Source organism: Pan paniscus, chromosome 5 (genome assembly GCF_029289425.2).
Source record: "Pan paniscus chromosome 5, NHGRI_mPanPan1-v2.0_pri, whole genome shotgun sequence".
Classification (NCBI taxonomy): domain Eukaryota; kingdom Metazoa; phylum Chordata; class Mammalia; order Primates; family Hominidae; genus Pan; species Pan paniscus.
In genome coordinates this window covers 35,755,073-35,782,208 of record NC_073254.2, presented here as the reverse complement: position 1 = coordinate 35,782,208, position 27,136 = coordinate 35,755,073, and the positions used below count along the sequence as shown (strand labels likewise).

At 38.1% G+C, this 27,136-nt stretch overlaps 1 protein-coding gene and 1 long non-coding RNA gene across 4 annotated transcripts in view; one reads left to right on the top strand and one right to left on the bottom strand.

Annotated features, from left to right (window-relative positions):
- Positions 1-3,672, top strand: part of LOC117980538 (uncharacterized) — a 28,998-nt gene extending 25,326 nt beyond the window's left edge. Inside the window, exon 3 of the long non-coding RNA XR_008625570.2 lies at positions 822-3,672. This is a non-coding gene — a long non-coding RNA (uncharacterized LOC117980538). The remainder of the gene's footprint in view (positions 1-821) is intronic.
- The window catches only part of CDKAL1 (CDK5 regulatory subunit associated protein 1 like 1), a 704,387-nt gene that overhangs the window by 91,268 nt on the left and 585,983 nt on the right, over positions 1-27,136 (bottom strand). The window lies entirely within an intron of this gene.

Here is a 27,136-nt window from a genome sequence, read left to right as displayed (position 1 = left end):
CATTTAGCATGTTTAGCATCTCCGGCCCCTGGGAGCGTAATGCCAGTAGCACCACTAGCAACGACCAACCCCTCCCTATTTCCATATAGCCCCTTGATAGAGTGACACCAACCCTGACTGAGAACCTTGGGTAGATGGATAATTTGGTCAGAAAGTGGGCAAGTCTCTTAAAAACATGCAGTGATACCAGTTTGACTGAATTAAAGTTTTATCATAAAGGGATGCCCAAGGCAGGTGGGGAGGACATCAGGCACATCCAAGATGTGTCCAAAGAAAACCATGTCTGGCTCCTCTAGTGTTTACATTTGGTCTCAATGCAAGTAATTTGCAAGTAGCTTTGCCGTAAATACAATTCCAGTCGGCAAGAGTTTACTTAGAAACTATTCAATGTCAACTACTAGCCTAGGTTCCTTTAAGGGTGTTCAAAGACATAAGACATAGTCCTTACCCTTGAGAAATGTACAGTCTAGTTGCTAAGATATAATTAAGTGAACACACCAAGGCAGTATACAATCCAGTGTTTGACAGTGTATCATTCATGTTTCATGGGAACATTTAGCAATTAAGTGAATTCCTCTATATTCCTCCTCCTTGATCTTCCGTATCTACCCAAATCCTCTATCAGAACAGTACAACAAAGAAAGAAGCAAAAAGTCAGCAGAAAGCTGAGATTATCAACAATTATCTGTGCGTTTTTGCAGTCTTTCCCTTATTAGGGATTGTGAAGAAAATACCCTTGTAATTTACCTGAGGGGAAAAAAAGGTATTTTTGTTTGTAATACATTATCTTCATTATTAATGAGATTTTCATTTGCTTTCAGATATTTTCTAAAAGTAAAGACTTTAAAGAAAGGCACAGGAGGCTGGGAGCAGTGGCTTACATTTGTAATCCCAGCACTTTGCGGGGCTGAGGCCGGAGGATGGCTTGAGTCCAGGAGTTTGAGACCAGCCTGGGCAACACAGTGAGACCCCATCTCTACAAAAAATTAAAAATTAGTTACACGGTGGTGCGTGCCTGTAGTCCTAGCTACTCGGGAGGTTGAGATGGGAGGATCATTTGACCCTGGGAGGTTGAGGCTGCACTGAGCCATGTTCACACTACTGCACTCCAGCCTGAGAGACAGAGACCCTGCTTCAAGGGAAAAAAAAGGCAAGAAAGGAAAGGCACAGTAAAACTGATTTTGCACTAAAGGTAGAAGTTATTTTTCTCTACGTTTTCTTGCTCTTTAAGTCTTTCCTGGGACATGTTGATGACCAGGAATAACTGTAGCTAGTAGTTGTGCTGTAAGTAACATCCTCTGTTCTGTTCCCAATTCCCTTCCTTGATGACATTGTGCATTTTACTGGACGACTTGGTCACAAGTGAAATGGGTTTCTGCCAGAAGGGAACAGTTTCCAGTGATTTGTGGATCTCTTTGTGGGTCAGAAGTCATCAAAAGTAGCCACTTAAAGGTGAAAGAGCCAATTAAAAATAATATTCAGGGACACCATAATTGACATGTTCCAGAAAGTCTGCTGGAAAACAGAAAGGTTCACTAACACATGAGAATCAACAATTAGTAGCTAATACTTTGGCTTAAATCCCATCTCTTCTGCTAAAATGAAAATAGCCAGGGAGACTCTCCTATTGACCCTTTTCAATAATGTATATCTTGTAATGGACGTGCCTCTCACATTCTCTCTTGAAAGCAGGCTTGACTGTGCATGACTGGAGACAGTGCGAGGTCGCCGAGTCCATAAGCAGCAAGAAGGGCACACAGAAGGAGAAAGGAGAAGCTTGCTGCCGGAGGAGACAAACTTGACTTTACAGTGTTCTCTGGGGTGGGACCTGACTTTGACCTCATGTATACAGATGGGCTTGACTGAGCTAATCCATGCTTATGTCCAGGTTCTTAAGTCTTATGGTAATGTATTTTTTTTCAATTGCCATTGAAAGATGTGAGAAATGAAACATGAAAATATTTAATAATTCAGCATTTCCAAGTGTCTAGACTACTGAACATATTATCCAAGAAATTATTTAGAAGAAAGGGAAAGGAAATAGGCAAGAGATTTTATGAGTACTGACTATGAATCAGTTGTTTTCAGAGTTTTATTTCTCACAGAATAGATACTATTTTCCCTGTTTCACAGATGACAAATGTGAGGGTCAGATAGATTAGGAAACGTGCCCAAAGTTTCACAGCTAGTCAATGAGAGAAAGCATTTTCCAAGCCAGGTTCACTTGGCTGCAAAGCACTTACTCTTTCTGATATACAGCATGCTGCCTAGATGTTTTAGCACATTTGGATTACAAAAATGTTAGAAATAAAATTATGTTTGTGAAAGGATGGGCATTTAAAAAGCTCTGGGTTATGGTTGTCTGTGGTTGAAATTATAAAATGATAGTTCCCCACACACACATACAGCATACACACACACACACACACACACACACACACACACACACACACACACACAAATGTTGGTTATTATGGCTGAGTCATTGAATTTATTTGGAAGAACCATCTTCTTTTGCATGACAGAATACAGATGGCCATAAACTACTTACCCAGACATTTTGGGGTTGAGGGATGTAATCATCATTTGAAACAAAAATACAACTCTAGGAATACATATGAAAGTGAATTACTTTGTTAATGTGAAAGGGAAAAGGGGGAAAATGAATAAAACAGCAAGAATACAACTGAAAGGAGACTAAAAGGAACAAGGGCAAACTGTCTTTGAGCACAAGGCATATGCGTATGCTACACAGAGCGTTGTTCTAGAAATGTTTATAAACAATGGATGTTTGTGGAATGAAAAATTGAATAGCTGTGATATTAAGGCTTTCCACTCCTGGGAAAAATATGGACACCATGGCTTATAAGTTATTTGATTCTGACAAGCATCTTCCTACCTCCTCTAACATTTGGTTATATTAACTATATTGGAGGCTTTTCCTTTTGTTATTCTGTGTTTCTGCCATCTGAAAACAATGAGCTTAAACAGCTATCATGCTGTCATTTTGCCCTGTGAATAGACTCGTTAATAAAGAAACCTAATGAAATGATTGTTTTAAAAAAGAAAAAAAATCCCATTCTATATGTGTTTTACTTCTTAAAACGTCCCTAAATTACAAAGACTCTCTGAAAAGATAAAAAATATCTCACATATTCAGAGGATGACTTTAGCCCATTGTTTCAGGGCTTTTTCATGCCTTATCTCCTTTTAAAAACCATAACAGGCTGTGAAAAACAAAATAAATTAAGGAGAATAGTTCCTTCCTTTTTATGATAAATCTGCATGTGGCGGTGACGGTCAAGTACAAACTGTAAATAACTGAAATAACTCATAACTAGTAATATACAGGTTAATCAACTATGATTAAAAATAAATAGGTTTTTCACCAAGAACAATATCTTTAACTCAAAATTAAATAATTGGCAGCATGCTAGGTAAATTATAAAATAAGGAATTTCTAAAAGCAGAGAATGATGTTCTTTCTCCGTTGTCAATCTGATGAGTCTTGGTGACCTTTTGTTCACATTAATGCTGACAAACTGCATCATGCATGACCGTCCCAACCCCCTTCTCCTCCCAATAGTTCCTTCTTTGATTCTAATCTGTATTCAAGGGTGTGGGGTGGGACACTTTAGTAAGGGGTGGGGGCGAGGGGATGGCAATGGTAGACGTTGGTCGGGGCTGTCAATAACCTTGGAGGCCTTTGGGAAGAGCAGAGGACAATAATTTATTGCAGTATAGGAGAGACAGCTAGGAAGTAATTCCTCCGTGTTACCTTTATAATTTGAGAAGGCATCCAAAGAAATAACACATAAGAGTTCAGTGCTATGAAGGAAAAAGCACTGGACAAGTTATTTGGATGGGTATTCTTGGTTTTCTTGGTTACAATTTAAGGCAAATATGAAACTCAAAAAGGTACCTTGGGACCATCGTGTTCTTGGGAAGTTGACACAAGAACCACAACAGTTTAGAGAAACCCCTAAATATCCATCTTAGAAAAAAAAAGTACACATTTTTAGTTTTTAGGAGAAAGAGCAATAGATTTATTTGAATGAAATAATTAATGAGTCATGGTCCCCCAGACCTTTTTCAGGTATGAAGCTAGCACTGAATACTTTGTGCTTTCAAAGTTTCAAATGACCTTCAGTTAAACTTTTATAACAAGGTTCCTTTAAAACACATTTATGCTTTGCTATTAACACTACTACCAATAATACAGTAATTACTAATAGTGGGTAGTAATGGCATTACATATGAATCTCAGAATTAAAATTAGCTGTTCATCTCCATCCTCCCCAACAGCCTGAGAGTGTGTCAAGACATGGGACCACACAGAATCTTACTGTTTGTATTTTCAACGTCTTGCGTATAGTGACAATAAATGAATGAGAGTTTTAAAAAACTGTATATAAAGACTATTGAGTCCTATTACAAACACATTGTTTACACACATATAAATCTGTGCTATGACACTAGGTATAAGCATACACAGGACACCTAACTTCACTTGAAGTCTAAGTAAACACAAAACATGGCCTACAGTGATTTCCCTGAGTTGGAGAACCATACACATGTCTGGTTGTCCTTTGGACAAGCTGGTAACATGAAAAAGAGGCAAGACCAATGTAAACACTGATATATTCATGATAATGCAAAAACATTAAGATTCATTAAAATGTTACAAATAAGAAAATCACTCGTGTTCTGGTATTTATATACTTGAAGGAAGTTTATTTGGCATTATGGGAGTTTATTACATTTCTAATCAAAGTCTACTGACGACTCGTGGAGGGAGAGGAAAGCTGTCAAGTTCTCTAACTTATCCATCTGTTCATGCCTCCCCCCTGGATGGCACCCGTTCTCCAATGGAGAAGCGGAGCACTGGCCTCTTGAAAGCTGTCTTTCTGGCACTGCCTTCCTGAGCGAATGAAATGGTTTGGTTTAAAATACCTTCCCTTTCAGTCCTGTCCCAGCTTCCAGATGAATGTCCTTAATTTTAAAGAAGCACAGTCCAATAGTTTCTATGTTGCTGGAAGAAGAAAATTAAATTATGTTGTAATTATGTAGTCAACTAGCATATGGTCCTTTACCGGGGAAAAGTAGTTTTTAACCTCTCCCGTAAACTCTAGAGGGAACTTACAGAAGAGAAATTCAGGCACCAGGAAACACATGTATTCATCATTTTATTGGTTCTTAAAATTTACTGTGACATGGGAGGAGAACCTATGATCGTGCATACTCTCATGAATGTAGCAGATGAAATCCAGGAAAGTTTAATCAATAAAAATGACAGTACATATATTTTTATAGTACTTAAAAGTTTATAACACACGTGCATTATCTCATGTGACCCTCACAAACAACTAAAACTAAGGGCAGGGATGATCTTCAATTTCAAGATAAGAAACCAGGCTTGAGGTTATTAAACTTTTTTTTTAAGACAAAAATCTCACTCAGACTATTACATCTTAAAATGAGGGTTAATCTGGAAATAGGCCAGTCAGTATGAACCTGTTTTTAAGATCATTCAGCTAGTTTGGAGGCAAAGTCAAGACACAAACTCTGCCTTCTCCAAGCAAAATTAGCACTCTTCACAAATTCCTAGAACTACATCAGTAGTTCATGGTCATAGACTATTTACATAAGATTTCCTACTTTATAGTTTGGTTTGTCAATGCAGTGCTCTTAGTGGTGGGCATATTTTAAAAAATCACTTAATAGAAGAAATTAAACAATAATGGGATCTAAACTATTGGAAGAAACAGTTAAAAGTAGCTTTAAAATAAGAGAGGGGAGAGCTGGACATTAAAGTACTAATTTTACTTCTGAAATTATTTTTTTCCAGCTTTCTACATGGTGTTATCGTAATATCTGAAACTCTTAAGATGTCAGTTTGAATCCCTGCATTACATTTTATATAATTTCTGTTGGTATTGCTCATAGAGCTTATGTGACTAATTAAACCTCACTGCAATTACTTTTCAAGCAGAAGCTGTAGTTTACTTATTTCTCAACAAAAACTATGATCATTTGCCTTGTTTCCCATGCATTATTTGATGATTGATTACTGTTACAGCATGGATTATGTTTTGTATTCCGCAGCACGCAAGCATTAATCTTCACTTATTCTGCAATAGTATAATTCATTAAAACACATGCTTTGAATTTGGGGCACATACAAGAAGATGTAACCACATAGGAATACAGTGTTGTTATGACAAAACATAATTAATAAAACATAAAATGTGTTTTATGAAGTTATGGTTTTAATTTGCTATCTCAAGAAATATGCTCTAGCAATTTTGTACAAGGTAACTTCCCAGGAGAATTTAAATCCCCTTCCCCTCCCTTCTCTAGGTACTGAAAGGATTATGATTAATGCACACTAAATCTCTCTTAAATGGAAAAGGTCCTAGCAAATTTCTAAAACCGAATTTGAGCTCCTGAAAAGTATGACAGTCCTAAATCTGGAGCAAACTTTGTTTGACTTCTGAATTCCTATCTGGCCTCTGCTGGCCCCTCTTTTTTTTCTCGACATTATCACACAGCAGGGGACAGAGTGGGCCCAGCCAGAGGCAGCACAAAAGAGCACGGCCACATACGCCCCCACGACCCCGGCAAATGGATGACCTACATTTGATGCAAGCAGTTCACATGAGAAAAATTAATCTGTATTGCAGCTTGCATTTAACCTGTATTTCAAGAGGCAATTAAAGATACATATATATAAAGTAAATATGAGCAAATAAGTATTTCAGACATACATCACTCTAAATTTATAGGAGACATCAGCAAAACTATATGTGTTCATGTAAATGTGCACATGGCCTTCTTTCTCTTAATTCTTCAATCTTCATAAACAAATGTACTAGTGGGAGGTTAGTACAAGTAAAAACAGCATTAATGGGTCGCATATTAATATTTATGTTTTACTATATAAAGACCTTGCATACATTATGACTGTTTTGCAAGCTGAATGAATAACTAATGCTACATTATGTATGGGTACATATTAAGCAGACATGTCTACACTTTCTTAGTTCAGGATATGATTAATGCAGCCTATCAGAAGCCAGATGGTGCAGAACCAGAACCATCAATCAAAATGAAAAGACCACTGCGTGCTATCCACAATGAGGTCTCACAAATGGAGATTCTGTTCACAGACCCTAACTGGTAATAGGCAGAAAACGCCAAGAACATAGCTACACTGTCCCACTGGGATAAAAAAATCGTAGCTCAGGCTTGGCTAGATCAAAAATCTGGTGTAGGAATATGCATGGAGTCCTGAGCACCAGGGCTGGGAAAGCCCGAACAAACCAACAGCCTGTCCCTAAGATTAAAAAAAAGAAGAAGAAGCTTTTTAATTATTTTAATAATGTTTGTACTGATGACAGTATCTGTCAAACAGTACCCATTTCCCATTTGATTTAGGATGGGACAGTGCCACATAGTAACAAAGCAGCTGCCACTGTCTGCCTGACACGTGAATTGGCATCTTGTTTCTTTTGCACAGGCTTTATTATAAATAACCCCAAATGCTTTAGTGTTACTTTGCAGCCTTTCTCCAAGGATCTATGGGAAACAATTTTAGTCTCTGTTATGTTTAATACTAATGACTATTTTTGGGGCAGTTGTAGGGAGAAAGGCTGCCGAAAGATGTTTCCTGTTCCTTTAATAGCTTTACATAAAAATAACTATAGAAACACAAGGTGCTTTGTCTTTGTAAATGGATCATGTGTGCCTAGAAAATGTTAAACAATCCCCATGCTCTGTAGAACCTCTGAAAAAAAAAATTAAAACAAATATATAGGTTCGACTTCCTAACAGCCACTAAATACCGTCTCAGAATTCTAGTTGTGTGGAGTTTTGGGGGGTAGACAGATGTGCAAGCAAGGAGAAATTACCAGGAAACACAATTTCTTCCAGAAGAGTAATGCAGCAAAATCATGAGATACATAAATAATACATTGAAAAACACAAATAAAAAAAGGATAATGAAGTGAAATTATTTGGAAAACTTAAATGTGTTATCTAAAGATATTTCTGCTTTAAGATAAAAATGTTATTATGACCCTCATAACTTGGCATGTGAGATAATTTGGAAAGAGAACAGCTTTTACTTTTGTACAAGCAATAATAAAAAAAAGGAATGACTACATATTAACATAAATAAGACCTTATGTATAATGGCTGAGCTTAAGAGATTTTTAAAATTTCAGCATCTCCTTCTATCTTCATTAATATGTAGTTCCAAAATAGGGCCGACTTCCTAACTTCTATAAAATTGTTACTATTTTTTTCCTCCTAATAATGAGTGTTTTCCACACTGTTATAAATTCTGCATAAATCACGTTTATCAGCTGGGTATTAATCTACTGCGTGTGTATACCATGATTTACTTATATAATTTCCTTAATGATGGATATTTAAGCTTTTTCTTCTATTATTGATAATAATGCAGTGAACATTTTTGTCCAAAGAGATCTTTCTGTCTTTAAGATTATTTCCTCAAAACAGATTTCCAGAAGCTGATTTGCTGAGCTAAATGATATGAACTATTAGCCTCTTTCTAAAATTTATATGCTTATCCAACTCTCTGTATTCTCAAATCAAAAATTTTTAGTAATTTTATAGATGAAAATAACACTTGATTGGAATTTAAATTTGTATTGCTTTAATTACCAGATAGGTTAAATTTTTTTCCTATGGTTAAACAATGATGTTTTCATTTTAAAGTCTTATTGATGCCTTAGAAAATATTTCTCATTTATTAATTTAAAGAATCACAAAGTGGTCTCTTTGGAATACTAAATTTGTGGGATTATTTGAATGAAGTAAACTATATTCCTTTAAAAAATATTTTTAAAATAAAAACATTTCACTAATGCAGAGATCTCCCCTGAAACTACTTCAAATCAATAAAAACTTAACATAATTAACTGAATGCTCTGAACTGATCAATAACATTTTAGAGTAGCCATCTAGCTTTATGGTTTTTTTCTAGTGTTAGGAATTTTAAATGACAGCTGTCTTCTCAGTAATCCTCTCTCATGAAACGTATCTGTTTCACTGCTACCAAAACTTGGATAATGGGTAGTTTGCATCAAATTGCTTTTGACTTGTCTATAGTGACTTTTCTGTTATATACATAACAATACCGACCACACCAAAGTAATGAAGACACATGATATAAAAGTAGTTGTCATCACAATATGTAGGGAATGATCGCCAAAATGGCCTAACAAGAAAACTGAAATTAAACTGATACAGAACTACATATCTTTTTAGAACTAGATGTAATGGAGACAAACACCCTGAAAGGCAGTACTTATCATAAACTGGGATTTCTGAAATTCAGTGTCTATATTTAAACCAGAAGACATGATTAAAAAATATATTTATATCTACAACTAAATCTATCAGAGCCAACCAGATTTTGAACAATGCAGTCATCCAAATTTTCTCTGGCCCAGTCACAGCCTTTTTGAAAAAAAGTAGCACTTACTCCTTTTATGCCTTATTATGCAAATCATACTATATAAAAGGTAGACAATTTGGAAGCACAGACATATACCTAATATTGCCATTTACACTGAATCTACTGTTTTGTAACTGTTTTTTGAACTTTGGTATATCATAAGCCCTGCCCTGGAAGTAGCTTTTGGGAACCCGCTCCTTTTAATCCCATCCTGGGAGCTGGTGCAGAAGGAAAACTGGGGGATAAGAGGACTTACAGTATTGCTGATGAAAGAGGAATTCCAAATTCACCACTAGCTGGCAGGTCCTTTTAGTCCTGGCATTGGCAATTTCTGCCATACCTTCTTCTCACTACCTTGCTGCCCCAACCCTAGCCACTGTATTCTTTGGGCGATGGCTGTGGAGAGGTCTGCCTTGGGACCAGGGTGGTGGAAGTTCCCTGAGACCTTGTCTACTGTGGCTTTCTACCAGTAGACAAGTAAAAAGGTCAAGCCAAAGAAGCTGTCTTTCATACAAACTCAAGTAGGTCTACAGAACTCTAGGTGAGTAGTTGTGTGATACTGTACCACTATAACTTCCCCTGCCATCTGTATGGGGGTCTCCAATCAAAGTCAACTAACCTGGAAATTCACATTTAATTGAGCAAATCAGGGGTTTATAAAAATGTTAGGTCCAGGCCAGGCTTGGTGGCTCATGCCTGTAATCCCAGCACTTTGGGAGGCCAAGGCAAGTGGATCACCTGAGGTCAGGAGTTTGAGACCAGCCTGGCCAACATGGTGAAACCCCGTCTCTACTAAAAACACAAAAATGAGCTGGGAGTGGTGGCGGGTGCCTATAATCCTAGCTACTCGGGAGGCTGAGGCAGGATAACTGCTCGAATCCAGGAGGCAGAGGTTGCAGTGAGCTGAGATCGCACCATTGCACTCCAGCCTGGGGAACAAGAGCGAAACTACATCTCAAAAAAAAAAAAAAAAAAAAAAAAGTTAGGTCCAATTTGCTACAAGGCAGAGTGTACTAGAGTTTTGAATCACAGAATACTTGGGAAAAAAGGGTGTTCTTGTCCTGTGAAATGCAAACATTAAAAATCAACAATAGCTAGAAACAAAAATAAATAATGACAAAAAGTCCCCCAAAACCAACAACAACAAAAAACAAACACCCTGTGGTGAGGTGAAAGACATATCAGACTAGGAGTCAGCAAATATGATTTCAAGGTTTCATTTTATTATTAACTAGCCAATTGCATGTGGGCCTTCGTTTCCATACCTAAATTTTTTTAAAAAGTAGAAAAAAAAGGGACTGTATTAAGCTGATCCTTATAAATTCCTGACTCCTTTCAGTGCTAACATTTAATAATTCCAAATATTCTATTACTTTGATTATTTAAGGGACAAACTTAAAAAGCTATCTACCATCAATGCATTAGTATGTGTGAAATACTCTAGGTATTTTTATTTTGTATTATATCTAGAGTTAGTACAATTACTCCATTTTTTCCTTTTTTTTTTTTTTTTTTTTTTCGGTAAACTGCAGTCAGAATGTATAGTCTCCTGTAAGACAATAGTGTTTATATAAGTGGATGGCTGGAACACATCAACGTGCCTACAACATGCTGCTGAGTCTACACACTTCGAAGCAAAATTCTAAGGTGCAGGAACTGTTGGGAAATTGTAAATTTTGAGGTCTACCCTGGGTTCACATATGTCAGTTCACTTTTTGAGCCTTCTTACCATAGGCTTTTTTTCTACTCACAGTAGGTTGGAGACTTTCAGTTCTAGTCCAAAATGGACTTGTTTTAAAAACAACAGAAAATTTTAATTGGCTCAGAGAGAACCAGAACAATATTTTCATTTTTCTCCTTTAGATTTCCAGCTGGTTAGGTTTCTTTTTTATCTAGTTGAAGGACCCTGGTCATATTTTTCAGTATTCAATCACATGCTTTCTTTAATCACAATAAAATTATCTCACTGCTAATATTTTTTTCCAGATATCTAGTTACAGTAATAAATACTTATGGATAGAATTTATAATTACTATTTAACAACTAACATTTATTAAGTACTTACTACATTCAGAGCACTGTGCCAATCTCTTCAACATACATTCTCTTGTTTAATCCTTATAATAACCCCATTGGGGAGGTACTATTGTTTTTATTCCCAGTTTAGAGACAAAAAAGCTGAGCCTCAGAGAAGCTAAATAAATTACCAGTGTTGCACAGTGAGTGAAAGGCAGATTCAAACCCAGGACAGACTGCACCTCCATTGAAAACTGTCCAAAATAGTTTCAAATCTTACTGGGTCTTGTAAGTTTTATGGTACAATGGTCCATTATGCTGTTCAACACCCCTTAACAGAAAGATTGATGGAATATATTCTATTTAGAGATTTGCCCTAAGCAAGGTTGTCATTCCTCTTGAATGATATACTTTCTGCTATTACAAAATGAGAGCTGTGCATTTAGCTGTGTTTGTCTTTTTGCCTTTGCTTCCCAGAAACCCAAGCTTTTATTCTTAATTGTGGCAGTGACTCAGATTTTGTGAGTGAACAGCACATCTCTTCTTATTTTATCCTAAAATATCTTGTTATGTATTTCTAATATAGGCCATTCTGAGGCTTCTTCAGCCAAAATAAAACATGAAAACAAAAGAGGTTTTAAGTAATAAAGGCAATGTGTTAGCAAAATAGAATTACATTTTAATTATGATGATATTTTCTTTGGCCAGGTAAAGTCAACCCAATGAGGTAGTAAAATTGAATGTAACAATTAACTCTGACTTTTCATTACAGATGATTCTCAACATATGATGTGGTTACATCCTGACAAACCCATTCATAAGTTGAAAATATTTTAAGTTGAAAATGCATTTAATATACCTAACCTACTGAACATCGTAGCCTCGCCTAGCCTACCTTAAACATGCTCAGAACACTTTTGTTAGCCCAGTTGGGCAAAACCATCTAACACAAAGCCTATACTATAGTAAAGTGTTAAATATCTCATGTAATTTATTGAACTGTGTACTGAGAGTAAAAACAGAATGGTCATATTAAAACTCCAAGTACAGTTTCCACTGAACATGTATTGCTTTCCCACAATCGTAAAGTCAAAAGAAAACTTGTAAGTCGGACCATTTTAAGTCAGGGACCATGTGTTTATGCTTTAACACATATTATCTCACTGGATACTCACAAACTTTGAGATGTATTACTTACATCTGCATCTAGCAGAAAACAAAACCAGTGATCAAAGAAAATAAATAACTTATTCAGGGTCATCCAGGTAGTTAAATGGCAAAGCAATAATTTGAAGTCAGTCTTCAGACTCTACTGTACCATTCTAATATTTAGTAAAGCCAGTTTTAATATTTGCAAAAAAGCTTAAACTCATAAATTCAGTGACACAAGTTCTTTCCTCTTTCCTCCCTCCCTCCCTCCCTTCCTTTTATTCCTGAGATAGAGTCTCACTCTGTCGCCCAGGCTGGAGTACAGTGGCGCAATCTAGGCTCACTGCAACCTCCGCCTTCCAGGTTCAAGTGATTCTCCTGTCTCAGCCTCTCAAGTAGCTGGGATTACAGGCACCCACTAGGACACCCGGCTAATTTTTGTATTTTTAGTAGAGACAGGGTTTCAACATGTTGGCGAGGCTGGTCTTGAACTCTTGACCTCAAATGATCTGCTGACCTCGGCCTCCCAAAGTATTGGGATTACAGGTGTCAGCCACTGTGCCTGGCCTTTTTACATTGTTTATAAAAATAAAACATATTACACCTTTTTCTGGCATTCACTTAACTAGAAATTCAACATGGTCCAACATGGTTCAATCGAACAATTCTTCTATATCGACATGTATGACATTTTGAATTAAATATATACTACTCAAATGTTGATGGAACACTTTTTGACAGATAATATTATGATAACTTACATTATTGTGAATATTTGCTATTTGCCCTTCCTGTATTCATTCTTCTCTCCTAGGGGCATTCGCCACTGCGTCATCCTTCACATCCCAGTCAATGCTTGGGTTAGTTGCACCCTCAGTTCCTGGGGTAAAAATCTTGATTGGCTTAAGTCAATGAACACATTAACACCCTGGCCCAATTCTGAGAAATGTACATAACCCAAATCGACCAGGTTTGATGAAACTTTGGTTGGCTATTCCAGGACAGATGCCATCTCTCTTCTTCGTATTTGAAAGTAAGAAGAGTGTGGTGTGGAGCTGGGGCAGCCACTTTGCTACCTCTAAGGAGGTAAGCCTGAAAATAGTCAATATATCAAAGCCTGCTAAGAAAAGGCTGCTGGTGAGACCACTTGAGTCCTGAATCAAACTTTGCTTAATGCAAAAACTACCTTGACAGTTCAATTAAGGAAGCCAATAAATTATAAATATAAATGATCTCTTTGTTTAAACCAGCATGAGTTGGGTTATTCATAACATAGTCCTAAATAAAATATCTAATAAGCTACTTAATATCCTTAGGGAAATGTCAGGTTATCAGATTAAGCATAACAAAGGTAAAACTAGAAATTCAAAATGGCAAACTCATGTCTGCAATTTGAGCAATACAAATAGAAACTGATTCATGAGGGGTGGGAGCTGCAGTACAAGCAAAGGAAAAGGGAAGAGGACTCAGGCAAGTGGTGAAGTTTACAGAAGAGCCAGAAGCGGGAAAATGAGCTGACTGCAGATGCATAAAAGGATCAAGATTGAGTGCTCAGCTGAGATGGGAATGGCTAACGATAATAAAGCCAATGAGCATAACTTATTCTCTAGAACATTTGGAAGCAACACAACACACACATTGTGTATATGTGTAGGACCCAAGCACAGTAGATCTTAAAGCACCCCAGCTGATTCTAATGTGCCATCAAGTTTGAGAATCTCTGGAATGGAGGGGGCATCGCTCCATTATAAGGAGCTTTACTCTCTTTATATAACTACAGAGGAAAGAACAGACTGCTATTAAATCATTCCCCCTAATTTCACTTAAATGTAACATAATTGGGAATAGAAAGATCGATTTTTAATATGAAATATGGAAATACTGTGGAAACACTGCTGTCCACACATGATTTTAACTTCCTGTGGGTACATGGAATACAAAAAATGTGTGAAAGAAACATATACTAGAGCACCTGTGTAAGAGAAACTCTGACCTTGGAAAACATCACCTTCTTTCTTTAAATGAACTTTCACTGAACATCTGTTATGTGTCAGCCACTGTACTAGTCCTCCAGAGCTGCATACAGACTTTAGTTAACACAAGCCCTGCCCTCAAAAACTTCAGTTATCTAGGGGAGACACACAATGAGGTCGGGGAAGCACAGAGATTGTGGGAGCACATGAAAGGGACACCTAATTCCCCAGAGGAGCTGAGAGTAGAGGAAGACAGGAGAGCTCCTAGAAGGAAGCAGCAGCTCTGATTTCTGATGGTGTATTAGTCCGTTCTCACACTGCTATAAAGAACTGCCCGAGACTGGGTAATTTATAAAGAGGTTTTTTGTTTGTTTGTTTTTTTGAGATGGAGTTTCACTCTTGTTGCCCAGGCTGGAGTGCAATGGCGCAATCTTGGCTCACCGCAACCTCCACCGCCCCCGCCGGGTTCAAGCGATTCTCCTGCCTCAGCCTCCCGAGTAGCTGGGATTACAGGCAAGCACCACCATGCCCGGCTAATTTTGTATTTTTAGTAGAGACGGGGTTTCTCCATGTTGGCCAGGCTGGTCTCGAACTCCCGACCTCAGGTGATCCACCTGCCTTGGCCTCCCAAAGTGCTGGGATTATAGATGTGAGCCACTGTGCCCGACTAAGGAAAGAAGTTTAATTGACTCACAGTTCCTGATGGCTGGGGAGGCCTCAGGGAAGTTATGATCATGGCAGAAGACAAAGGGGAAGCAAGGCACCTTCTTCACATGACGCTAGGAAGGAGAATGAATGCAGGAGGAACTACCAAACACTTATAAAACCATCAGCTCTCATGAGAACTCACTCACTATCATGAGAATAGCACGGGGGAAACTGCCCCCATGATTCAATCACCTCCACCTCGCTTCTCCCTTGACACGTGAGGGTTATGTGGATTATAATTCAAGATGAGATTTTGGATGGGGACACAGCCAAACTATATCATATTGGGAAAGATGAAACAGATGAATGAAGTGACGGTGGCTTCTAGAAACAAAAAACAACTTATGAGTAGACACTGAGACCACAGAGAGTGTAGCATACTGGGGAAAGCATGGAATATGAGGTAAAAGGTAAGGAGCTACTAGCCAGGAAGGGCCTTATGGATCATGCTGGGGCTGTATCCTGTAAGTGACTGAGGGCTACATAAGAATTTTACACAGGGAATCAACAGTCTGGATGGCATTTTATAAGTATCCCCAACAAAGCAGTGAGAGAATGGATTGGGTTTTGGGAGAAGTCAGTGAGAATGGAAATAGGAAAATCAGTTGGGGAGAGATGAGGAAATTCAGGAGAAAACTGCCACCAAGTGAACCTATAATTTATCTACATTTGACCTCGTTCTCTTTGTGGCCATTGCCATTGCCACAAAGAGAACGAGGTCAAACCCAGATAAATTACAGGTATAGATCTGGGAAAATGAGAGCAATCAAAAGTAGTGGGTAAAGGGAGTGGGAGGAGTCTAGGATGACACTCTGGTTTTGGTTCAGTAGCTGGAGAGATGTAATATTCATCGAGGTAATAAATACAGTGATGAATTCAGTCCCGGATATAGTGGGGCTGGGGTACCATTCAAAAGGAAATGCCCCCGAGTCTGTTGCATGCATGTCTGGGATGCATCTGAGCAGCCATGGCCTACTAAGGAACAGGACTCTATTGTGAATGGGCAGCAGCAACATCAGAGAGACACAAATGAAGAGAAATGTGAAGGAGGAAGCCAGAGAGGCCAGAAGAAACCCTGATAGAGATACATGCTAACAAGCACTATTCCATTATCAAACTATGTCCTGAAAATTACAAAATACACACACACACCTATGTTTAGATAAGTATTTTGCAATCCTTGAGTGAAGTTTTAAGTACATATCTATTACATATTCAAAATTTATCATGAATACTCGATTTGAAAATGATTTTTCATCCATGGATTTAAAAACCATTTGGCTTTGTTTAAAATGAGAACATGTGCATGTTACAACTGAAGTGAGAACTAGTGAATGTTTAAAGCAACAAGTACAAAAAGAGAAAGCTGAATCACTAATCAGTCCTAGAAAGGTATTCCTAAGACGGAAGTGTTTGCAGCTGCTGACCTTCGGGGGGCACTAATTTGGTGACAGCTGGGTAGCAATTTAAATCTGTTGTTCTAAGCCCTAGTGCAGACTGTGATAGTATTTCAGAAGGAGAAAATAGGTTTGCCTCAAATTTTCAGAGCAAACTTTCAGGTTTGGACCTTATCTTCTTCAAGTGAAAGGTTAGTGACTGTAAAGTCATATAAACACATCAAAAATAGGTCTGTGATAAAAGTGGACTTCTACAACATGCGGGAGTGAACTTCACCCATGGGGAGATGCTCATGCAAGAACAAGAATGCTTCAGTTCCTGGACACAGGGCCCCGGAGCAGGACCAGGTTGTACTGTAAAAGACAGGTTGAGTTTTTAACAAGACTCTGACTCGAGCCCTATCAACTAAACTTAAGGCACCAATATCCACACTTAATTTGTAGTACACTCAAAGACCTTCAGAGTTTTCTGTTTTTTGTTTTGTTTTGTTTTATTTTGAGATGGAGTTTCGCTCTGTTGCCCAGGCTGGAGTGCAGTGCTGCGTTCTTGGCTTACTGTAACCTCCGCTCCCCCAGGCTCAAGTGATCCTTCCACCTCACCTCCTGAGTAGCTGGGACTACAGGCGCACACCACTACACCTGGCTAATTTTTCTATTTTTTGTAGAGATGGGGTTTCACCATGTTGGCCAGGCTGGTCTCCAACTCCTGGCCTCAAGTGACCCACCTGCCTCAGCCTCTCAAAGTGTTGGGATTACAGGTATTCCAATGCCGTGCCCAGCCACCGTTCAGAGTTTTAAAGACACTTATAAGGTGGGGAAAATAATATTAGCCAGAAAACCTGGGCTATCTGTGGAGAATTAAGTCATCTCAGCTAGTCTTGATATCAGCCAGAGTTCATATTTTACAGAGCATGCACATCTATACATACACATATATATACACATACAAATGTACATAAAAACACATAATGTATTTCCTATCTCCTCTTTTTAAAGCAATTAAATCCAGCTGGGAGAGGTGGCTCATGCCTGTAATCCTTTTTATTTTGAAGGGCCAAGGTGGGAGGATCGCTAAAAGCCAGTAGTTTGAGACCAGCCTGGGCAACATAGTGAGACCCTCCCCCTACCAAAAAAAAAAAAAAACTAACTGGGGATGGTAGTGTGTGCCTGTATCCTAGCTACTCAGAAGGCTGATGTGGGGGTACTGCTTGAACCCAGGAGTTCGAGGCTGCAGTGAGCTATATCATTGTGGCAGTGAGCTATATCCTTGTGGCAGTGAGCTATATCATTGTGGCACTGTACTCTAGCCTGGACAACAGTGTGCAATCTTGTCTCTAAATAAATAAATAAAATACAGTAACAAATCAGTATTACATCCTACATTCTCAAAGGTTGAAAACAGAGAGGCCTATGCAATATGGAAATATTCAGATATCTATAACCAAACTAACCAAAGCAAAGTCTATAAAGCCAAGTAGTCTAATGTGAGAAAAGTATGAAATTCGAAGAGAAAAGCATAAAGGATATAGACTCTATGAAGTAATAAAGACTTTCTTAAAGCCCATACTCTTATAGCTGAGAAAAAGGAAAAAACTCCTATGAGCTCATGTTCCATTAAAAAACAAAACAAAATGTGGTACTTCAAAAAGAAGGCTTATTTCTTTATACTTTCTGTAGTGGAAATATATACTGAATAACAATAGTTCAAGACCACGTGATTTGTACAGACCGTGTAATATATTTAAAAATGCAAATTCTAAAATGTAGGACTTACACAAATCTTGCCAAATTCTTATTAGGATCCTGTACAGCTTATGTAAAAACATTTTGACTCTTGTTTAGATAAATATCAACAATATTCTGAAGAACTCTTTCAATTCAAAGTTTTTGGTTTTATTAATAAAGGTTTTTAAATGTTTAAACTGAGCTCCATAGGGCTTAGTTATTTTTAAAATGAAATCAGGTGATTTGTGATAAGGTCTAGAGGTTTTGGTGTGTATGGGGGACAGGACGGCAGAGGTAAAGACCATGTAACCCCAAAACCCATGACCACTGCAGCTGTTAGGAAGAATTAAGATCTCTACACACACTCTGCTGAAGTTTTAGAAGAGGAAACATATTAATTCCTTCAATCAACAGATATTTACAGAGCACCTCCCACATGTCAAGAACTGCTTTGGTGTTGGGGAAAAAAACAACATTGAACAAAATAGACAAAATCCCTACTTACATTCTAATAACTATAATTTCACATTAAAATAACCAGATATTTATTGAACATATAGCATGTGGTTAGTACTAGTGGTAGAGCTGACATTCTAGAAACTATAACTTTACTGCAAGAATAGTCATTTATTGAGCACTTACTGTGTGCTAGATGCTGTTCTAGATGCTTCCCATTTAATCCCTATGACAACCTTCTAAGGCAAGTATTAGCAAATTTCATTGATTCTAAGATGCACATTATTTTATATTTTAGCATTTCTCAATTTAAGACACCATTGTAATGGGCATTTTTTCCTTAGTGTTATGTAAATTAATGGTGAGTCTTACAATTAATAAGACTTAATAATGGCTTAGAGTCTATGGAATGCAGTATTCTCATTTTACAGAGGAGAAAACCAAGGCAAAGAAAACTTAAGTATCTTGCCAACATCATCTAGCTTGCACGTGGAAGAGTCAGAAATTCTAAAACGTGGATTTTAAAAGTTTAAAATCAAAGACCAAATCACTCTGTTTTTGTGGCTATTTCTAATAACTGAGTGACACCATTCATAAGAGAAATATAAATTAAAACTATAAGAAGTTATCTTTGTTTCCCTAATAGGGAAAGATTTTAAAAGTTAGTTGACATGGTGTATAGCAGGGGTGTGGGGAAACAAGCGCTGTCTTACCTTGTTGATGGGCATGTACACTGGAACATCTTGCTGAGTGGGTCTCGGCCAATATCTATCATGATTTAATATGTACACATCTAATATCTAGATATTCACTTCTAGGAATTTATCCTACAGGTAATAGTTATACATTGATAAGATGACATGTTTGTGAGATTATACACTGCACAGCACTGTTTGTAAGATCAAAAACATCAGATGCCACTCAAAGATCCACCAGTAAGAGTCTAGTTAAATAAATATGGTGAATAACTGGTATATAATATATACAGCTAATTTTTTAAAAAAGAATGAGGCAGCTCTTTATGTACTGTTTGAAATTATCTCCAAGATATACTGTAAAGTGAAAAAAGAAACAGAAGACTTTCTAGTATGATAATATTTAAATTTTTAAAAAGCACATATCTATATAAAAACACATACTGACATTTACATGAAGGTATGTATTTGTATATGCATAAAATAACTCCAGAAGCATATATACAAAACCAGCAACAGTGGTTGCCTCTGGAGAAGAAAACAGGGGTCTCTAGGATAAGGTTACAAAGGCAGAATTTCCTTGAATAGGGTATTAAGTGCATGTATTACTTAATTTATAATTAAAACCAAGCATAAACTTACTTAGGACATTCTCCCACGGCTGTGGTTATTACTACTGGGACATTCCAACTGTATTAATTTTTGCAAAGACAGAGCACAAAACTGGGAATTAAAAGACTGGGTTTTAGCCCTGTGTTTGCTGTGGGATGATGGGTAAGTGCCTTGTATAGTTATAGTATCCAGATTCAAAGAATGGTAAAATACACTTCATATATATAACACATTCAATTCTAGTCCATAATTCAAGGTCTTCGGGGAGACGGGGCCCCTGCCTCAATGGATTGTAAGCATTTTACTCTAGTTATTCTGCCTGCCTCCTAGGAAAAACCTCAAATGTTTGTTAAATGGAAGTGAATTCTATGAGCACACAATGTCAAATAATATAGGTATATACAAGTCAGAGTGGTAGCAAGAGGTGAGAGCAATCCTCTGTGTGTATCAGAAAAGAGGCAAAGAAGGTGAAATTAAACTGGGTCTTGAAGGATGAGTATTAAATCAACAGGACAAAAAAGCCTCTCTTCCCTGAACAACAGAGGAGGGATGGAGGAGGACGGTGGGACTCCATGAGCTCTAAGGGCCTTCCCAGCTCTATAGTGTAAGACTCTTAACGAGGGAGAATGGATGAACCTTGGATTGAACCTAGTACTGAGTTTTCACATTACTGTCTCCAATAGAAGAGAAACAGGTACCCAAATGCACCATGTTGAAGAGCCCAAGCTCACAACAGAGGGAAAAAAGCAAGAACCCCTATGAAATTGTGTGGGGAAATGCAAAAGTAGGTGGGATACTAAGAAAATATAAGTGTAAAGAATGGTATAAGAAGATCATCAACAAACATGGAAGGAGAAACTGAAAGCAACAAAACCCATGACCACTGCAACTGTTAGGAAGAATTAAGATTTCTACACACACCCTGCTGAGGTTTTAGAAGCGAAAACCTATTAATTCCTCCAATCAACAGATATTTACAGAGCACCTCCCACATGTCAAGAACTGCTTTGGGTGTTGAGGAAACATTGAACAAAATAGACAAAATCCCTACTTAAATTCTAAAAATTGTAACTTCACATTAAAATAACCAGTTATTTATTGAACATATACCATGTGGTGAGTACTAGTGGCAGAGCTGACATCCTAGAAAGTATAATTTTACTGTAAGAATCATAGTCATTTATTGAGCACTTACTGTGTGCTAGATGCTATTCTAGATGCTTTCCATTGAATCCTTATGACAACCCTCTAAGGCAAGTATTAGCAAATTTCATTGATTCATACTTTCTAACAGAAAGTAAACCAGGGAAATGAAGTTCTCAACAGGAAGAAAAAGGAAGGGAGGGGAGGAAAGGAGCAGAGGAGGGGAAGATGGTCGGGACGAAGGGGAGAGGGAGCGAGGCAAATCCTAAAAACATCAGCTATATCCAGTGAAACTTTTAAGTTAGAAATGAAAGTGTCCATAAGAATTAAAAAGTAAATAATAAAGATATAAATAAGCAGCTTTAAAAAGACACCCTCTACTGCCACCCGCAAAGCCTAAACTGAATTCGAGATTTCTGTTTTAAGCATTGTAGCTGGATTATTGTTATACTTCAACGTAATTAAAAGTGGAATAGTCTCCTTTCTTACCCATGTGTCTACCACATAACGATAGCTAAATTCAAACAAAGTTGAGTCTTTAAAATTCCTTTATTTTTATTTGAGACATGTGCATTTAAAATGCCTCTGGAATTCTCAAAGGTACCCAAAGGCAGAGTGTTGAATAATGGAAAATATTATCAATCATTAGGAGAAGCTGGTTGACTTACTTTCTTTCCAGATGCTAAAATTCTCTAGTTTCTCAATTTCAAGAGTGTTAACGTATACGTTTAAAAGTGCAATAAATGCTAACTGTAATCATGCCTTCTAAATCTTACACGAAAACCCCAGAGAGAATAAATTATTGGCCCATGGAAATACTTTCATCTCACTATTCTTTGTAAACAGAAATCTGGAAATGGTTTTGTGCAACCCTGAATCCGTGTTGGAGGTTGGTAATCATCTGAGAGTGGCCTTTTAGCTGCTGTTAAAAATATTGCTGAGGAAGACAAAGGCAGACCTGGGGATCCCAGTCTGCAAACAGCATCAGCCCAAACTACCAATCACAAGGACCCTTGACAGTCTTCAAATGTCAGCAGCGCAGAAAAAGGAGGAAAAAGCAGTAACAGCCTCCTCACTTCTCTAGTGGATGCCTATATTCCTTGTTTAAAGCATCAGCAGCATTAATGTTTCTCAGTATGTCTCAATATAAACAACTTCAGCTACAAAGAAGTCATTAATTATATTTTATGATAAAATGTATCACGGAGAAACAAAGTGTACCTTCTGGGGGGTAGGGAGAGATTGGAAAATTCTTCTTCCTGGAAAATATAATATGGACACTTTTAAATTTAATTTTCTTTGTGCCTTCTGAACAATTTTCCAAACAAGTTCCCCAGGTTAAAACTTTGTCAGCATATTTGAGAGAACCAAAGGCAAATTAAAACTTTTTCTTCTTAAATGAAGGAATAAAAGTTTGAAAAACTGTAGCTGACACACGTGTTAGCCTTTGATGGGGAGACCAGGCGCATTATATACAAGGATAGGATTAGGAATAGGAAGAAACTTCCTCAGGTCCTTTATAGTAAACGAAGGGGAAGTTTTACAATCATTTTGTATTTCATTCCATTGTGGGTGCTGTTGTTTGTCTTTCGAGCCTCAATTTGCCCAAGTGGAATGTATAATGCTCACGCAACTAGGGTTTCCAGTTAAAAACAGGGCACACAGCTAAATACAAATTTCAGATAAATAATGAATAAATTTTTTTGAGACAGAGGTCTCTCTCTGTTGCCCAGGCTGGAGTGCAGTGGTGCAATCACAGCTCACTACAACCACCAGCTCCTGGGGTTAAGCAATCCTCCCACCTTAGGCTCCCAAGTAGCTACAGGCGCCCACCACCACACCCAGCTGATTTTTGTAGTTTTTTTTGGTAGAGATGGGATTTTGCCATGTTGCCCAAGGTGGTCTCAAACTCCTGGGTTCAACAGATCCGCCCACCCTGACCTCTCAAAATGCTGGGATTACAGGCAAGAACCAACTGTGCTCTGCAATGAATGGATTTTTAGTATAAATATGTCCCACATATTGCATGGCACATTCTAAAAAAAAAAAAAAAAAAACAATTTATCTGAAATTTGAATTTAAGGGGATGTCCCTTATTTTTATTTGCTAACTCTGGCATGTAACAGGACTTATATACCAAGTAGATGGTGTGCTAGCCAAGTTTGTCCTCTGGATGGGGATAAGAAAGGTTGGTAAGCACACACTGGTGGAGAGATACAGGAAAAAAAAAAAACAGAAAGAGCTGTTGGGGCAGGGTATGTATCAAGACTCTGACATCGTCAAGAGAGAAAGAGAATGGGGATACATCTTAACTGGGTGCAAAGACTGATAACCAAGGACACACCCAGGGCAACTGGTGACAGAACAGGAGGTGACCAGCCCCGGGATGGAGGGGAAGTACTCTGGCTCTTGGCACAGTGACATTCCTCTTTGTCCCTTTGCTAGTTTCTTCCTTATACTAGTGAATTTCATAGAGGAAGTATATAACCAATGACAGTTGAAACACAGATACTTTAAGGCGTGGTAAATAATTTGAAAATACAGTAACTGCCATATCTATGTAGACCTGTTGATTAATTTATTAATACTTTTATACTGAATGTTAGCAAAGGATTTCATCATGAACTTTGCCTTTTCCCTATTACTGACATTCCTGGGAGTTCGTGGATGGGGAGGTGCTGCTAAGTAGGGTATTCTTAAATGATGACCTAGGAAACTTTCCAATCTCTGCACTGTGACCCCACCTGTCCATAAAAGGCAGTCACAAATGCCATCAACTGAACAGGATGGCATCCTATCTCTTCTCTCCTGCCCTGCTGCCATTTTCCCATCTCCACGTATACTGCTCTGTAATTTACTAGCATACTCACCTTAGAATGTTGGTATAAAGATAAATGAGTTATGTGCATATGTAAAGCTTTGAGAATAGTGCTGGTTACATGGTATGCTTTAAATGGTTGCTTTATTACAATATTAATCATCATAATAAAAGTCTACTCAGATTTCAATCTCTTTGTCAATCCTCAGGGTAACTGGCTGAGAAAAATTCTGGCATCTATGGGTCTCTGGATATATCGTCTTAAGCGCACTGAATTTCTGCCATTTGTAAATACCTCGATTCTACCCATCTCTGCAGTTACAGTAAGAAAATAAGTTAAGTAAAAAATCATGCTTAATTTTTAGAATAATGCCATCTTGAAAAGGCAAAGGAAAAAATATACAGGTATGATATCAAAATTAGGCCAAAATGTATAGGTATAATTGTTAAACATAATCTGCTACTCAAATCACAAGCTGACGAGGGTTAAAAATGAGAAAAATGCCTTTGGATTAGGTTGGCATTGATGAGGATGCAAGGAATGGCTAGGGTTACCCTCTGCTGAAGCAGGAAACAGCTCAGCTATGTCTGCATCTTTGGTAACAACTCTATGGTCACTTTGAGAGGGAAGATACTTTAATAAACAAAAGCACAGATTTTGCACCGAAAGAGCTCTTCAGTATGTCCTTATTTCAAGGCTGGGTCATTCCTTTGGCTTTAGAATGAGGATGAGGAAATGGATTTAACACTTATTGAGGTACTGACTTCCCTGTGTTTCAAGGGCATACCCTGAGCATGGTTTTCGTATAAGGACATGTATCAATAAAACAATAGGGAATCTCATCAACTAGACATTTATTCAATTGTTCCTGATATTTAACAACATCCCTAAAATTACTTTTTAAACACTTTTTTATTTTTGCCAAAGATGAGAAATAGAGTTAAGTGCACAAATGGCTTTGGACAATCTGCTGCAGAGAACTGTTTTAAGCATGGCATAAACATGCCAAATCAATAACTTGTTTCTTTATCTGCATGTGCCATGAAAACCTGGCTATCATAGAGTGCCGGATCCATTAAAAACTGAATTTGCTATTTCCAGACAGCAGATAGCTCAAAGCTCAACAGGGCCAGCAGGCAAGAATCCAAACCCACATCTCTCTCTCTCTAGAAAAACAACTCAAAGCACTCTGTTGCTACATTATGTTATTCAAAGCACAGGAGATAATGAAGGCTTGACAATACCGTGGCTCTCAGGATTGAGTCAAATGGCCATTATTCTTCAAACATAAAGAGCTGGGTGAAGTGACTTTTGTAATCTTAAATCACTAGACAAATCTGATTACAAGAGAAATGTAAATCAGTCAGTGACATCTGAAATGAAACTGTCCCTTTTCCATATTTAAGAAACTTGATGTCACAGAGACACCTAGTCTTTGAGGGAAGAAGGAATGGTGCTATAACCCAAGGCTTTTGATATAGATTTTTGCTGTATGCCTCTGCCCAAAGCTGTAGAAAATATTTTACATTTTTATTATATAATATTTTACTGTACACTAGTAGATATGAATTCCCTGTACACTAGCAGATATGAATTAACAACAGTTCTTAAGGTAGTCATAGGAAGTGTGATTATTGAAATATATATCAATATTTTTTGTATATTTAATACAATTAAAAATTCATTGTCCTGATACACTACTTAAAATTATCCCACTCAAGTTATGCCTAGTGCCGTCTTTTATCTTTTCTTTTCTTTTTTCTTTTTTTGAGACAATGTCTTGCTCTGTCATTGAGGCTAGAGTGCAGTGGTGCGATCACAACTCACTGCAGCCTCGAACTCCTGGGCTTAAGCCATCTGATCCTCTTGCTTCAGCCTCCTGAGTAGCTGGAAACACAGGCACATGCCACCACACCTGGCTAATTTTTAAATCTTTTGTAGAGACAGGGGTCTCCTTATGTTGTCCAGGCTGGTCTCAAACTCCTAGGCTCAAATGATTCTCCCACCACAGTCTCCCAAAGTACTGGGATTACAGGGATGAGCCACCATATCCAGCTTAGAGGAGTCTTTCTTTAAGATAAAAATATAATAAAAATCTCAAAGACTAATATTTTATAGCATCTAATTAAGTAAATAATTTGGGGTGATAATGATTCTACTTTCCTCATCTTTTATCTCAAACACATTTTTTTTTGTCCCTTACCCAACTATCAACACTTATTCAACCACTCTTTCGCTGCTTTTTTTTTTTTTTTTTTTGAGACAGAGTCTTGCTCTGTCGCCCAGGCCAGCGTGCAGTGGCGGGATCTCGGCTCACTGCAAGCTCCGCCTCCCGGGTTCCCGCCATTCTCCTGCCTCAGCCTCCCGAGTAGCGGGGACTACAGGCGCCCGCCACCACGCCCGGCTAATTTTTTGTATTTTTAGTAGAGACGGGGTTTCACTGCGTTAGCCAGGATGGTCTCGATCTCTGGACCTCGTGATCTGCCCGCCTCGGCCTCCCAAAGTGCTGGGATTACAGGCGTGAGCCACTGCGCCCGGCCGGAGCTTTTTTTCTTCTTTTTCTTTTATATATGGGCTCTTGCTCTGTTGCCCAGGCTGGAGAGCAGTGGTGCAATTATGGCTCACTGCAGCCTGGACTGCCTGGGCTCAAGAGATCCTCCTGCATCAGCCTCTCAAGTACCTGGGACTACAGGCACACAGCACCACACCTGGCTAATTTTCTTTTTAAAACATTTTTTGGCCGGGCACGGTGGCTCATGCCTGTAATTCCAGCACTTTGGGAGGCTGAGGCGGGTGGATCACCTGAGGTCAGGAGTTCGAGACCGGCCTGGCCAACATGGTGAAACCCCATCTCTACTAAAAATACAAAAAGTTAGCCGGGTAGGCTGAGGCAGGAGAATTGCTTGAACCCAGGAGGCAGAGGTTGCGGTGAGCTGAGATCAAGCCACTGCACTGCAGC